The sequence below is a fragment of the Scardinius erythrophthalmus genome, assembly GCF_964197995.2.
Source record: "Scardinius erythrophthalmus genome assembly, chromosome: 14".
NCBI classification, from domain to species: Eukaryota; Metazoa; Chordata; class Actinopteri; order Cypriniformes; family Leuciscidae; genus Scardinius; species Scardinius erythrophthalmus.
In genome coordinates this window covers 3511389-3528090 of record NC_138234.1, presented here as the reverse complement: position 1 = coordinate 3528090, position 16702 = coordinate 3511389, and the positions used below count along the sequence as shown (strand labels likewise).

At 36.9% G+C, this 16702-nt stretch overlaps 1 long non-coding RNA gene across 1 annotated transcript; it reads left to right on the top strand.

Moving 5' to 3' along the window:
* The first annotated feature begins 3270 nt into the window (after positions 1 to 3270).
* LOC308701509 lies at positions 3271 to 8524 on the top strand. Its single transcript, XR_014031460.1, has 4 exons — positions 3271 to 3325; positions 3842 to 3889; positions 4136 to 4280; positions 7007 to 8524. It is a non-coding gene; the product is annotated as an uncharacterized lncRNA (long non-coding RNA).
* The last annotated feature ends 8178 nt before the right edge of the window (positions 8525 to 16702 follow it).

Genomic DNA, 16702 nt, shown 5'->3' with positions numbered 1-16702 from the left:
CAGTACTGTAAAATTAAGTGTCTGTGTTTTTCAAGTATGCTGATAGCCTGGTTGAACTTTTATTAAACTGGGAGAATTCAAAGTGTGGAAATTGATGGGTTTCTCTCTGAATAAAAAATTATTAATAATGGAGTTCCCCAGGGAAGTGTCTTAGGCCCCCTTTTATTCCTCCTATACATAAATGATATGCAAGCAGTTTGTGACAGTAATTTGTTCTCTGCTTTACTGGTTTCAGACGAGGATGTCAGTAAAATACAAGTGATATGAGGAGTTATATAAAGTAAGAGACTGGCTCTCTGAAAATAAACTCTTATTGCATTTAGGTAAGAAACGGGATCATGTTATGTGAGTCTAAAAGTAAACTGAACAAGGTTCCCAACCTGTGTGTCAAGGTAGGGGATTGTGTAATATCAAACAGAAATAGTGTTAATTATCTTGGCTGTGTCCTTGACAATGATTTAAGTGGTGCAAGTATGGCTATGAAAACTTTAGGTAAGGCTAATGCTAGAACAAAACTTCATGCTAGATATGTTAGTTTTCTGGGTAAACAAAATGTAAAACTACTTGCATCATGTTTAGTGCAATGTCATTTTGAGCAAGCATGCATTTCTTGGATGTCTGATCTGTTTTGTGTATGGTTGGATAAGTTACAGAAATCTCTAAATAAATTGATACGATTTTGGGTTTAAGTAGTTTTTCACATGTTGATGATCCCATTTTAGGGGTTCATTGATTTCCCATTGATTTATTTTATTTCTTTCCCCAGCCAAAAAATTAATACAATTACTTACTGATCCCAAACTTTTGAACGGTAGTGATTAAAGGTCCCGTTGCATGCGATTCCATGTTTCAAACTTTAGTTAGTGTGTAATGTTGCTGTTAGAGCATAAATAATATCTGTAAAATTATAAAGCTTAAAGTTCAATGCCAAGCGAGATATTTTATTTAACAGAAGTTGACTACAAAAAACGGCTCGATTGGACTACACCCCTCTACATCCTGCATTCGTGACATCACCAGAACCGTTTCTTGACTAACCTCCGCCCACAGGAATGCTCCCTCAACTCTACTGGCTACTTGCGCACTTCTTATAACTTAGCCTACTGTGTTTACTCAGCTCTTACGGTGATTTTCTGAAGTAAAACTGACGCTTCATCTTTTGTGTGATGTACAATAAACTTTATTAAACTCATCAGCAGTGCTCGAAGTGGGGCGGTACTCACCGGTACGCAGTACCGGCACTTCTGCATTTTACTCCAAAGCGTACCTGCACGTTTTCTTGCGTACCGCTTCTTCTCGCATGTAGCCGGTACTCTACCACTGACAAAAAAAGCGTCAGTGTCACGCCCATTTCACATATACTCCGTTTGCAATGCGTATGCGGAGCTTATTTTTTTCCCCGCACCCATATTAACAGGTTAGACTAGAGCTTTCACACTGCACGCGGATGCGGTCCGGCAATGCGTTCCAGGAGCGGTGCATATCCAGCAGTCCAACGATCGTTTCCACACCGAGTCTATTTTCGCTGTGCTGCACGCACTGAATTAAAGTGACAGCGCGTGGTTCGTGGTCAAAATTAACACAGAATATGACATTATATATAATTTGTATTATTTAAAATTACTTTTAACATTTAAAAACAGACGTTTTCAAATTCCAAAGCTTGCAGGAGGTTCCTAATGGCAATACTGACTTCTACAGCTTTCCTGGTAGCCTTGAGTGAATTAACTTGTCTAAGAAAATGATTCATAAAACGTATAAATATCTGTTGAGCCTATGTTTGCTTTCGTCATTGACACAGACGAAAATGAAAAGACTAAGTTCAGCTTTAGGAGGGGAAGAAATAGTCCAGGATAAGAAGACTGAGAGAAAAAGAAATATGAAGATGAGGAGAGAGCAGGTATTGACAAATAATCGAATGACAAGGTTTTAAAGATAGCCTATTTCTTATAATTTTTTGGCCTTCAAAAGTCCTAGATTGCACATATGTAGATCAGAGAAATCCAATTTTTCTCGGGGGAGCATGCCCCCGAACCCCCCTAACTACGGGGGGCCTTGAGTCTGGTTGTCCAGGGGGGCACAGGAAATTGTTAATCCGGCCCTGGGTGAAGGCGCTGAGAGTAAGGCAAGAGAGTACCGGCACCTTTTTCCCCCGACTTCAAGCACTGCTCATCAGTACATGTTTGATCATCATTCAGACAGCAGACTTGTAGGCTATTAATAAATAATGGATACATAGCCTACAAGCAGATGACAAATACGTTATAATAACCGTAATTAAACTACTAAACCATACCTGTTTCATCTCTATACAGCAATCTGACTCTGTAGGCATTATTGTCCGACTCGAAATGAACGCCGTTACTGAGAGTTTCTGATATTATCATCATTCCGTGAGATGAAGTTTTCCTGACAGACTGAGCACGAGCTCATGAAGCTCCGCCCCCTGTGTCGTCCAGCAGCACCTCATTTGCATTTAAAGGGGACACACTGAAACGGCTCGTTTTTCTGAGCCCCAAAAAATGTCAATTTAAACATGCTGTAAAAAATGATCTGTTGGGTATTTTGAGCTCAAACTTCACATACACACTCTGGGGACATCAGAGACTTATTTTACATCTTGTGAAAAGGGGCATAGAACGGGACCTTTAATATTACAAAATATTTATATTTCTGTTATTTGTAACTTTCTATTAATCAAAGAATCCTGAAAAAAAATATTGAGCATCAAATCATCATATTAGAGTGAAGGATCATGTGACTCTGAAGACTGGAGTAATGATGCTAAAATTCAGCTTTGGTCTTAGGAACAAATTATACTTTACTATATATTCACATATATATATATATATATATATATATATATATATATATATATATATATATATATATATATATATATATATATATATTGTAATAACATTTCATTACTGTTTTTTAAAATGCAGCCTTTGTGAGCAGAAGAGACTTTTAAAAACATGCCTGATAAAGGTTGAATAAGGCCACTGGGAAAGGCATCAAATACTACAGCAAACTCTTTAGTAGTTACAGCGATCTTATAATTCACAGTAAAGAGATGTTCATTATTCTTAAAAAACTGACCAAAATTATACCGTTATTGTACCAGTTTCTGTAAAATAAAGATTTATTTTTAAAAGTAATATATTTTTTTGTTCCAAATCACAGAGTTGAGTGGAGAAAAGTTATGCTTAAAAATGAGTTTTTGATAATCTCATAGACAGTAAAAGGATAATCTATCATTTATTTCGTCTCGCGGTGATGACGTCACCACATTCGCGGTCGCGCGTCTCCTGGGTCTTTTGAGGTAAACAGTTCTCACGTTAAATCATGTAACTGTACTCACGTTAAATCATGTAACTGTACTATAAAGTTTATTCAACATTTGGGTTTCATCGTGTGTCTGTTTCTTTTCACGGTTTACTCAACATTTTACATTTTACGGGGTCTTTTCTGAAAGGTTTTCATCGTGTGTCTGTTTCTTTTCCCATACAAAACGGTAAGATGTTAGCGAACTACTTTGTTGTTAAGAAGTTATTAGGGAATCAGATTCGTATGGACAAATTACAAGGGTTGATAATGTCATCAGCGGCTGTCTTTATATTTACATTTATATTACTGTTGTTATATATTTTCTGTATCATTCTTGTATTCTCTATATTCTTGTTGAATGAGTATTGATAGTCTATGGCTCATCACTATTATCAGAGCAGCTGGAAAGCCTCTTTATCTCATGTCAATAGATCCTGTTCTCTCCTCATTCATTATGCTGATGTCTTCAGATCTGTAAATTGACACATTAAGCTCATTTTATTGTCAACAGATTTGAGCAAACGACACAATCAGCTATTTTGACATCTACAAGATAGAGGTAAGTTTCATAAGAGCATTTATTTCATTTATCTGTGATGAACCGTGTTTCATATGCAACACAATAAACAAAAAAAAGTTGAGTTAACTCAGTTGCTGTGCCATTTGTTTCTTGCAAATCTGTAAATATATTTTTATATGTTTTAATCTTTTTTTATTCTTAATTTTTTTTACAATGTGACCATAAATACTTAAAGTGGGTGAACTTTTTTTAACTTAGTAAGTGATTTCTTCTTGATTTTGCCAGATCTGCTCCTCCTCCTGCAGTGAAGCTCCTCCTCCTTCAGTGAAGCTCCTCCTCCTTCAGTGAAGCTCCTCCTCCTTATTGAAGGACAGTGAGAACATGAGAGATCCAGAACACTGCAGAATGAAACACACTGAAGAACAAAGAGGTTGGTGTTTATTCCTGATTCTTCATTAGTGAGGCTGAAGAACATTAAGGTTATAAAGCAGTTCATCAGATTTAGCTCTGTTATAGTAGGATCAATATAGTTGAATTATAATTAAAGCAGCAAATAATATGAACCAGGTGCAATTTTTTTTTAACAAGGATGTTTGTTATCTGTAAGTCAATATAAGTATTATCTGAGATTTTTTTCTGTTTATTTTACATCTGGTTCACAATTACTGCAACCATGTTACCAAAATTATGGATATGTCTTAATACAGTTTTTGCACATTCCAAAATATTGTTATTATCTTGCTAAAACACCAACATTTAAAAACAGTGATCACATAAATAGACTTTGCTACACGTGGTTTAGTTTGTGTAAAAACAGGGAGTGTTAAAATTATAGCATTATTGTGTATTTTTAAAATGTTAATATTAGGGCTGTGTATTGGCAAGAATCTGGCGATACGATACGTATCATGATACATGGGTCACGATTCAATATATTGCAATATATTTCGATGCACAGGCGATATATTGGGATTTTTTTTAGGTAAAATATATTAAAAATATTTAAAAAAAGACATGATGTGCATAAAAGTCAAAGAAGATTACTTTAGGTAAACAATTCAGTACACAGAAAATCAATCTGTCTGGGATTGTGGTTCACAGGTTCTTAGTGAGCAAATGTTTATATGCTCAAGTAGGCCATAATAAAAGAAAATAGGTGCATAACCCCTAGTCACAATACAAAACAACAACGTGAACTGGACGAAAATGAATGGAAGTGGATGAAAGTGAACAAAATGAATGTGTCATATATTGAAATCAAGTTTTATGTGGTAAAAGATTTTAAAAGAACTGGACGCGCGAATGAGGCGAACCGCGCCGCGCTAAATGCCTCGTGCCGCAGGACCTCCAAACGTGCATAAACGCGTCTTTGCATTGACTTAACATTGAAATCACTCGCGCCAGATATGCTCTATTCGCGTTTGGTGTGAACGATGCACGCGATTACATTTAGAAATAGACAAGCTTTGTTTCCAAATGCACCAAGCAAAGATATTCTTTCAATTGTATAAACTTTTATAAAACCAGCCATTATAATCACAATAAACACATCCAAAATGAAATATTTAACATAATATAACAACTGCACAACGTTTAATTTGTAAACAAAATGATTTACGCACTAAATCCAGCTTAAACTCCGGCACAATTTGCATATGTTTAAACTCTCAAGACAGACGTCACATCCCGAACCTCACAGCAATTCGCTTCATATTTGTATAAAGGAACTGCCCAACTTTTTGACGCTCTCGGTCGCTCTCAACGCTTTCTCCGGTCCGCTGTCAATCCTAAAATGTCCAGTGGACACGCACCGTTATAGGCGAGCCTGGCGAGGACACTAGCGGTGCGTCTCAGCATAGCTATCTAGTGGTAGGGATTTAAACAACATAAACGTGAACCACTGTCTTACGGTCTTACCATGAATGTTTTTGGACGTAAAAAAAAAAAATCGATATTGCGTTTTTGAAAATCGATACAGTATTGCAAAATAAAATATCGCGATACTCAAGTGTATCGATTTTTTCTTACACCCCTAGTTAATATTTTAGGTAGTTGCATAGTTTATCAAATATTTAATAGTTCTCACTACAAAAATGTGATTTACTCAGAGCCCCTAAAGGGACTTTTTTTTTATTTTTTTTTTTTTATGATGTTTGTCTTTTTAGGTTATTCATGTCTGAGAGTTGTACCAAGACATTCCTATCAACTTGTTGACATGGCAATAAATTTATTGAATTGAATTGAATTGACATGGTGATGGAAAAACTATATTTCATTGTTTTTGCGATCTTTAGGGTTGCAAATGAACAAAGACGTTTGCTTTCCTGCTCCAACCCCCTCTTTCTTACCACAAGGGCCATTAGTGACCCGTAAAGAAGTGCTGATAGTGATAAAGGTCTGTCGGCCAAGATGTGTGTGTACATCTGAGGTTTGCTAAATGTCACACCTTCAGTACGATGTGGGAAAGCTGTAATCTGCTGATTGGTCAGGTTAAATGTCTCACATTTGGTTTCAATCACATGTTCAAAAGGATTAAAGAAGATTGTGAGGCTTTGTCTACAGCTGGTGTTAAGATGCGTTTTGGTCAGTTGATCACAAGTATACAAGGACCCATTCCCGTTTACACCTGGTGTTTCAAATCCATCTCTATTATCCACTTTTGTTCTGTTTCTTTGAGGGGACGGTCTATGGGCAGGTAAATGTACGGGTTTTTCAGTATAATGGGGGAAATAAGCTCATGCAATTTGCATGTGAGCATGACCAGAGACGGACAGAAAAATATACAAAGAGTTTTGTTTCTGCTCTTAAAGCTGCAAGTCCACGTCAAACACAGAGTTTTCCTTCTTCAAACCAAACTTGGGTCTTCAGCCAACAAAGTTTAAATGCCGTCTGGCTACAGCGCTTCCCATAATGTTTACGCATTTGTGTTTGTTTGAACACACTCGACCACATGAGCGTCTACACTACCAAAGCAATCCGGTTCAATGTGTTTTCGACTACCTCTGGAAGTGGTCAAAAGTGGACAAGCTCAAATTGTTTTAGCCCCTGTTTACACCTGTGTTTAGCACGTCCACTTGTGATCTAGTTTTTTTTTTTTTTTACTACATAATTGTTATTTTATTGATTTACTGACCACTTTTTTAACTTTAATTTCAGGCCCGATGGATGAGAATGAAGAAGTGAATGAAGTGGAGAAACATCAAAGAAGATCTCAGAAATCTTTCACTTGCACTCAGTGTGGAAAGAGTTTCACATGCAAACCATATCTCAAGGTTCACATGAGGATCCACACTGGAGAGAAACCATTCACATGTGATCAGTGTGGGAAGAGTTTTACACGACAAGGACACCTTCAGGAACACATGAGGATCCACACTGGAGAGAAACTGCATGAATGTGATCAATGTGGGAAAACATTTTTGAGGGCTTCAGTCCTGAAGAGACACATGACAGTTCATTCACAGGAGAAACCACATTCATGTTCTTTGTGTGGAAAGAGGTTTTCACGTCTGCAGGATTTACAAGTTCATCAGAAAATACACACTGGTGTAAGAAATCATGTGTGCTTTGAGTGTGAGAAAACTTTTATTAGAGCTGATGATTTGAAACGGCACCAGAGGATGCACACTGGAGAGAAACCTTACAAGTGTTCACACTGCGACAAGAGATTCAGTGACTCAGGAAACCTGAAACAACACATGATCATCCACACTGGAGAGAAACCGTATCACTGCACTGCATGTGGGAAGAGCTTCACTCGTTCATCTAATCTACACAGACATACAGAAACTCACATTGAGTAGCTTATCTTCAGTTCCAGCACTTTCAAGTGTGATGCCACCTCTCTTTCCTATTAGTTTGTCTAAACCAGCCTCAACCACGGCTGTAGCCAGTTATGAAGTCACCGAGCTCCAGACTTCAGTATATTTCTGAGGTGTATATAACAAAGGTTGTGAAATAATTCTCTAATATAGTATTAACTCTACTTTAGTGCTGCAAGGATATTGCACATCTCCAAGATCTTCTCGTCTGAGCTCTGCGGTCTGTCGCCACTCATCAACATCAGAATATTGAGATGACCAATCAAATTAAAGTAGACAGGCTTTATGTTCACAGAAGCTGCTGAGCGCATGATCTAGCCTTCAGTTAACGGTCATGAAGTGTGAGATAAAATATAAACAACCGACAAAAATAATCAGGAAAACTGATGTATATAAATATCAGTTGAGCTTATGTTCATGACCCCGAACCCCCTGAACTACCTAATTTCTGGGACACCGGTGATTCTAGAACTCTTCAGCCCTGGCCACAACCATCGACAGTATAAAAGAAACATTGTCAACATTTGTCACATTAAATAGTTTATATTTAACTGTGAGATTCACATCAACTCAAAGATAAAGTTTCTTCTCAAAGAGCAATATCGCATATATAATGTTGTTGCTTAATATAATCAATATGTTTAAAAGTACAAGTGGTTTTTTTTTACTTTTTTTACTAACTGTTCTTGCTCAGGAAGCTGAAGAAGAGGCTGATTGAGATGCTTTATTATCTTGTTAGTCAATAAAGAGAGAGATCTGTCTTATTTGTTTCTTTAATTTCTTTTTGTATTTGCTGCACCAAATATTAAACTTTTATTGTCCATTTTTATTGTCTGCTCCTTCTTCTTGCATCAAGAAAAAAAAAAACAATTAGTTACTTCTAATGTTTTCCTGTTGTTAGTTTGATTGCTTCTATTGCTCTCCTCATTTGTAAGTCACTTTGGATAAAAGCGTCTGCTAAATGATCAAATATAAATGTATTGTATTTAACAGATTTTATAAGGAAGCAGATTGATGGAGGTAAAATGTGTGCAATGGTACTCTTGGATCTCCAAAAAGCTTTTGACAGTGAATCATTCAGTACTGTAAGATAAATTAAGTGTCATGTGTTTTTCAAGTATGCTGATAGCCTGGTTGAACTTTTATTAAACTGGGAGAATTCAAATTGTAGAAATTGATGGGTTTCTCTCTGAATAAACAATTATTAATAATGGAGTTCCCCAGGGAAGTGTCTTAGGCCCCCTTTTATTCCTCCTAAACATAAATGATATGCAAGCAGTTTGTGACTGTAATTTGTTCTCTGCTTTACTGGTTTCAGACAAGGATGTCAGTAAAATACAAGTGATATGAGGAGTTATATAAAGTAAGAGCCTGGCTCTCTGAAAATAAACTCTTATTGCATTTAGGTAAGAAACGGGATCATGTTATGTGAGTCTAAAAGTAAACTGAACAAGGTTCCTAACCTGTGTGTCAAGATAGGGGATTGTGTAATATCAAACAGAAATAGTGTTAATTATCTTGGCTGTGTCCTTGACAATGATTTAAGTGGTGCAAGTATGGCTATGAAAACTTTAGGTAAAGTTAATGCTAGAACAAAACTTCATGCTAGATATGTTAGTTTTCTGGGTAAACAAAATGTAAAACTACTTGCATCATGTTTAGTGCAATGTCATTTTGAGTAAGCATGCATTTCTTGGATGTCTGATCTGTTCTGTGTATGGTTGGATAAGTTACAGAAATCTCTAAATAAATTGATACGATTTTGGGTTTGAGTAGTTTTTCACATGTTGATGATCCCATTTTAGGGGTTCATTGATTTCCCATTGATTCATTTTATTTATTTCCCCAGCCAAAACATAAATACAATTTCTTATTGATCCCAAACTTTTGAACAGTAGTGATTAATACTACAAAAGATTTATATTTCTGTTCTTTGTAACTTTCTATTAATCAAAGAATCCTGAAAAAAAAAAAAAAATTGAGCATCAAATCATATTAGAATGATTTCTGAAGGATCATGTGACACTGAAGACTGGAGTAATGATGCTGAAATTCAGCTTTGGTCACAGGAACAAATAAGACTTTACTATAAATTCACATGGATTTTTATTTATTTATTTAATTGTAATAAAATTTCACAATATTAGTGTTTTTTTAAATGCAGCCTTGGTGATCAGAATATACTTTTAAAAAACATGCCTGATAAAAGTTGAATAAGGCTACTGGGAATGGCATCAAATACTACAGCAAACTCTTTAGTAGTTACAGGGATCTTATAATGATTAAGGAATTCACAGTAAAGAGATGTTCATTATTCTTAAATAACTGTCTGACCAAAATTATACCGTTATTGTACCAGTTTCTGTAAAATAAAGATTTATTTTTAAACGTAATATATATTTTTTTGTTCCAAATCACAAAGTTGAGTGGAGAAAAGTTATGCTTAAAAATGAGTTTTTGATAATCTATCATTTATTTCGTCTCGTGGTGATGACGTCACCACTTTCGCGGTCGCGCGTCTCCTGAGGTAAACAGTTCACACGTTAAATCTCGTAACTGCACTATAAAGTTTACTCGACATTTTACGGGGTCTTTTCGGAAAAGTTTTCATCGTGTGTCTTTCTTTTGCCATACAAAACGGTAAGATGTTATAGCGAACTACTTTGTTGTTATGAAGTTAACGTTATTGAATCGGATTCATGTGGACAAATTACAAGGGTTGATAATGTCATCAGCGGCTGTCTTTATATTTACATTTATATTACTGTTGTAATATTTTACAGTATCATTATTTTATTATCTATATTCTTGTTGAATGAGTATTGATAGTCTGTGGCTCATCACTATTATCAGAGCAGCTGAAAAGCCTCTTTATTTCGCATCAATAGATCCTGTTTTCTCCTCATTCATTATGCTGATGTCTTCAGATCTGTAAATTCACACATTAAGCTCATTTTATTGTTAACCGATTTGAGCAATCGACACGATCAGCTATTGTGACATCTGCAAGATATAGGTAAGTTTTATAATGCCTTTTATTTCAATAATCTGTTTTGAACCATGTTTCATATGCAACACAGTAAACAAACAAGTTGATTTGATTTGATTAGCCTTTATTGTCTCCTAGCGGAGAAATTCATCTTGGGCATTCGGGACAACAGATGCAGCACAACATACAACACATAACATGATTTACTACACATAGCATGAATTACTACACATAATTATCACCGTGAATAAAAAAAACCGTGAACACATCCCACCTTCTGCTAACGCATACTGTAATCACTAGCCTCTATACCTAATTACAGCTTGCCCACACCCTATTTGTTTTTATTCAATATTTTAATGGTACAAAGGAAAATTTAAACCTATTCAGTTTACAGGTCGGTACCCTGTACCTTCTGCCTGAGGGCATCAACTCATACTCACTGTAGAGAACATGATTCGGATCATTAATAGCCTAATTTTAAAACTCTGTTTTCGCACCACCTCCTCAAAAAGCTCATTAAGAGTAGTCGGTGGCACTGATCCAATTATCTTCCCTGCCCTTTTAATCAATGTTTGGAGCTGTGTTTTTAGTTTAACTGACAGGTTACCAAACCAAGCTATAATACCATATCTCAATATAGACTCAATAACTGTCTTGTGAAAAAGGAGCATAATATCTTTATCAACACCATGAACTCTTAGTCTTCTTAAAAAATATAAACGCTGACACATTTTTGATGAAACATAATCTACATGATGTGACCACTGTAACAGTTTGTCTAAATGAATTCCTAAATATTTATATGTTGTTACTTGTTCAATCGGTACTCCTTCAATTATAATAGGGCTTTGGTCACCTATAGACCTAGGGTCAAAAACCATTTCTTTAGTTTTGTTAACATTAAGGAGCAAGTTATGCTTCTTGCACCACTTCTCCATCTCCTCTATCTCCTGTATATAAGTACCAATGTCTGACTCTTTGTGGGGTAAACTCAATATGGCCGTATCATCAGAAAATGTAATAATAAAATTGTTCCTATTGATGTTTCTACATTCATTTGTATATAATCAGGGATGCACATAAGTGGTGCGCAGGTGCGCATGCGCTACCCAATTAAACAATGCGTACCAGATGAATTGCCGCAACCCTCAATTGCGTACCTAAGATTTGGGGATAGATAGGTGCGCAATCTGTGGTGTTGGATAGGCCTCAGAACTAGAGATGCGCGGATGGGCTATTGCAACCGCATCGCAAAACTCATCATCCGTCCGCCATCCATCCGCATCAACGTTTTTGACTAATTTTCAAAACCGCACCCGCCCGCCATCCGCTGATTGGGCAATGCAAGGCGCTGCTGATGACAGCCGCGAGACTAGAAAACTCTCTTACCTCAGAATATCAGCAGTGAACTCCGTCTCCGATCGGCGCACATGGACAAAAATGAATGAATTATTTAAATAAATAAATAGCCTAAATTAAACGAACTTCGGCAAACCTGACCGTACAATATTTTCATTGTAACCTAATAGAAAACGCATTTTTGCACATCATTTATGATTTTTCGTTGGTGCGCCATCAGCTAGCCTGTGCCTACAAAAGACAGATGAAATTTAATATTAATAATTGATCCATGACCATGTCGGTATACACAGCCTAATATTTTACACTTAGGCTATAATTAAAAAATAGCTTAAACAATCAAGATAGCCTATTTACTTTATTTATTTATTAAAACCAGGAAATAGGTTAATGAAACATGGATTAAAATTAAGATACAATTAATACAAAACGAAATTCGTTTTAAAGAAAGGCTTTGTGCTTTCTGTTTGAGGTCTCTGTGAAAGTTTGAAAGTCTTGCCGTGGCGCTTTCAGAGTGGTCGCGTCCGTAATGGAGAACTGTCACTCACGTAAGATTTCGAGATTTCCTCATAAATGACAAAATACTTACCTCCTTCGCCGGCTTTGCCATCTCTGATAATAACAAGCAGTCTGCATAGACTCGACTAGGCCATATTAGCCTACTGCCTGATAAAAATCAAATGACTATTTTAAAGTGTGCTCTTTTTTTTTTTTTTTTTTTTTTTTTTTTAATTTGGATGTAGGTATAGTCAGATAACAATATTTAACAATATATTATGCATCCCTCTAATTTGTTCCTCCCGTGAACTGGGTTAAGGAAAAAATGCATTTGAAAATGTGAGGACCAAGCAACAACCCCAGGTTCTCCCCTGAGAACAAGACCAAAAATGTTATGTGCACCCCTGTATATAATATAAAAAGTAAGGGCGAGCTTACACAGCCTTGAGGGGCACCTGTGCTTATATTAATCATCTCGGAAAGAGTGGAGTTAAAGGGACACCAGGCAAGTCTGAGTGTTTTTTCTCTACGAAGCTCCCCCTAGTGTCTGGTAGTAAATGCTTTCAAACACTCTGTCGTAAAAACGAACTGTTGTCCCTCCCCCCTCGCCACGAGCAACCCAGCTGATCGGCTGTCAACCCAGCTGAGCAGAGGAACCGGCTATTTCAAAACCAGTTATGTCTACCGAGGCAAGTAAGGCAATATTTTATTTCCAACTGATGGCGATTTTTTTTTTTATTAATGTGTTGTCATCATAGACTGTAAAAAATAGGTTGTCATGCATACTAACTTTAGTATTTTTACTGGGAACGAACGAAGAGTGAGAGAGTTTTGGGAGAGTGGGCATGAGCATAATATATATATATATATATATATATATATATATATATATATATATATATATATATATATATATATATATCGGAGGCTAATATTTGTCTAAAGTTATATTAGCAAGGTCTATAAGTTCATCTGGTAGAATGACAGTTTACCTTTGCTTGTCTAAGAAAACATCAGAACGTTTTTTCTAGCTCGATCATGATATGTGCTACATGTTTATTGCCTATTATCAGACGCGTTGACTTAGTGACATAAAATAAAAGTGCAAGTTACACAAATAAAACCTACAGAGGAACGGCCAAACTACTACAGAAACCAAACGTGTTTGCTAATGACAATGCCTAACATCAAAGTTATAGTATCTAACGCAGCGTACTAGTAAGCCCGTAACAGACAGCGATCATAATAAAAACATTTACAGACAATAGCAAACATCCTGAGGTCACAATTACTTGAAGTTTAACACAGTTTATTCCAAAGATACTTACAAGTGCAACAGCAGCCAGGTCAGCATCCGTTTTGCAGGCTTCTGTTTCTCTCAGTTCTCACCATTCTGAAAAAGCTGGTCCGATATATTTACTCGAGTCTGACTTATTGCTCGGTCAGTGTCCTGTTTCCTCTTTCGTTGGTCCTCCGACAAAGATTTCCTAGCTTTCTGCTTCTTTTTTACAGGCTCAGCCATAACTCAATCTATCGTTGCCCTTTGCTTATACATAGCCGGTGCTTGAATGGGGGCGTGTACGTGTGCAGTGCCGTCAAGCAATTCGTTGCATCGCGAGACCTGATATCACGCGATACTTCCTGGAACACGACCCGCGTCCCAAAGTTGCAAGTGAGTTTTTTCCGCTCTCGGGCACCAGGGGGGTGCGAAACCACCACCATTCAACCCGAAATAAGTAATATAACCATTCCACTGACTCCGAAGCTGTTCAGTTAAGGTAAAAAAGTTACATAGCTTCCCTTTAACTCTCACCTGCTGCTTCCTTTCTGTCAGGAATGAGCCATACCATTTAATAATGTAGGGGTTCACTTCCATCTGATATAATTTGTCTAGCATTGTCTGCGGAAGAATACAATTAAATGCAGAACTAAAATCCATAAATAATAAACAAACATAACATGATGGATTGTCTAAGTGCTTTAAGATAGATTGGACAGTTGTAATTAAAGCATCATCAGTACCCCTGCCATTATTATATGCGAATTGGTACGGGTCCAAGCGAAGCTGTACCTCACCTCTTAATTTACCAACCATAATACGTTCGAATGACTTCATCACTGTAGAAGTTAGCGCTACTGGTCTATAGTCATCATTTTGCTGTGGGCATGGTTTCTTGGGCAACGGAATGACAACTGATGTCTTCCAGATAGTAGGAATGACACATGTATCCACAGACAATTGAAATAAGGGGCACCAAGCCGGAGTTAACTCATCCGAAAATGTTTTCACAATAAAAGATGAAATACCATCAGGTCCACTTGCCTTCTTGTTATTCAACTTTTTAAAAACTGCAGTAACATCTCTGGGGTTAATTAATATTCTATCCCGTACTGGGTCACATGGTATTGACATAGACAGCTCTTTACAGCTTATCACATTTGTTTCACAATTCAAATCAAAACGTTTATAAAAGATGTTAAGATCATTAGCCTTATCTAAATCATTCTCCACATTTAGTTGCTTCTTACTAGAGTTCATATTAGTCATATCTTTCACCTTGTCCCACATTTTTTTGGGGTTGTTCGTTAAAAAGGTTTCCCTAACTTGTTTACTGTGTTCCTCTCGCGCCATCTTCAGTTTCCCCCTCAGTTCTTTTTGTATTGATCTCAGTTCCATCAAATCATTATTCCGGAATGCTTGCTTTTTCCTCCTGATCAGGGGCCGTATTCACAAAGAATTTTAAGGCTAAAAGTAGCTCCTAACTGGCGAATTTAGGAGCAACTCCTAAAAATAATGGGCGTGTCACTCCTAACTTTAGGACTCCTAATTTTTTTCACTAAGAGTAATTCACGAAGCATTTTAGCCCTAAAAGTAGCACCTAAGTCTGGGACAGCTTAAAAGAAGTCGAGAGGACTCCTAACTCACTAAGACCTATTCACAAACCGCTTTTTGTGGCATTTCACGTTGCGATGTTTTGAAATGCGTATAAATGCGTATGCGGCGGCTACAGGAGCTTCCAATCGCGAGGGAACAATTCTGCATTAGGCATAACTAGGGATGCAATAACGCCACCAACAACAACCAAAACTAGGCTACTCATTGCATGTAAACTAATTGTAACGTTTCATTGTGAACCAAATTAAAATGTTCTTCTCTTTGCAAACGTAGGCAGAGACATATAGTGACAGATTAATTCAATAATGTTGCAAAGATATTGCATCAATCCATGTTTCATTAGGCTACTAGGCTATTTGTTTTGCCTTACTCTTTATCCATTTAGGCTATTTATTCAGTTATTCATCATCTTCCGTCCTTCGCACGCATTCTCTGACCTGTCACCTGTCACTCATCATCTTAGGGGAGGTGTTTGGAATCATTCCCGCGTTACAATCATCAGCCAATCAAGGTGGTCACTTCAGTCAAGCTCGTGCATGAGTAATGACGTCATCCATAGCAACGAAGACTCACTCTTAGTTTAGGAGTTGTCATTTTTCTTTACTAAGAGTAGGTCTGAAAGGCGTTGTGAATAACTTTTAAGAGAAAACTCCTAGCTAAAATCTTTTAGTGCGATTTAGGAGTACTCCTAGTGGTAAGATAAAATGCTTTGTGAATACGGCCCCAGATGTTTAATTTCAGGTGTTATATAGTCTTTATTGTTCGGATATATGGTGATTGTCTTTTTCGGCACAACAGTGTCAACACAGAAATGGATGTATCCCGTTATTGTTTCCGCAATATTGTCAATACTGTTGTCCCTATAAAAAACATCCCAGTCTGTAGCCAGAAAGCATCCACTCAACGTCTCCTTGCTCTCATCCTGCCACACACTGACAGTTTTTGAGACGGGTTTACTTTTTTAATGGCACACTTAAAGGTGGGGATCAAATGGATGATGTTATGATCCGAGTTTGAGAGGGGGGGGGGGTTAATTCTGGCAGCATATGCATCTTTAATGTTGCCATAATATTTATCTAGCGTCCTATTCTTACGTGTGCTGTTTTTAACATATTGCTGGCAGAGACAGCTCCAGTTTACATTGATTGAAGTCTCCGAGAACAAATATAGGGGAGTCTGGTTTATCTTTTAGCTGCTGATGGACACAGTCTGCTACACATGCAGCTGCTTTAGATGCATTCCCACTTGGCGGGATATATACAGAGCATAAAAAGATGTTCCCATAG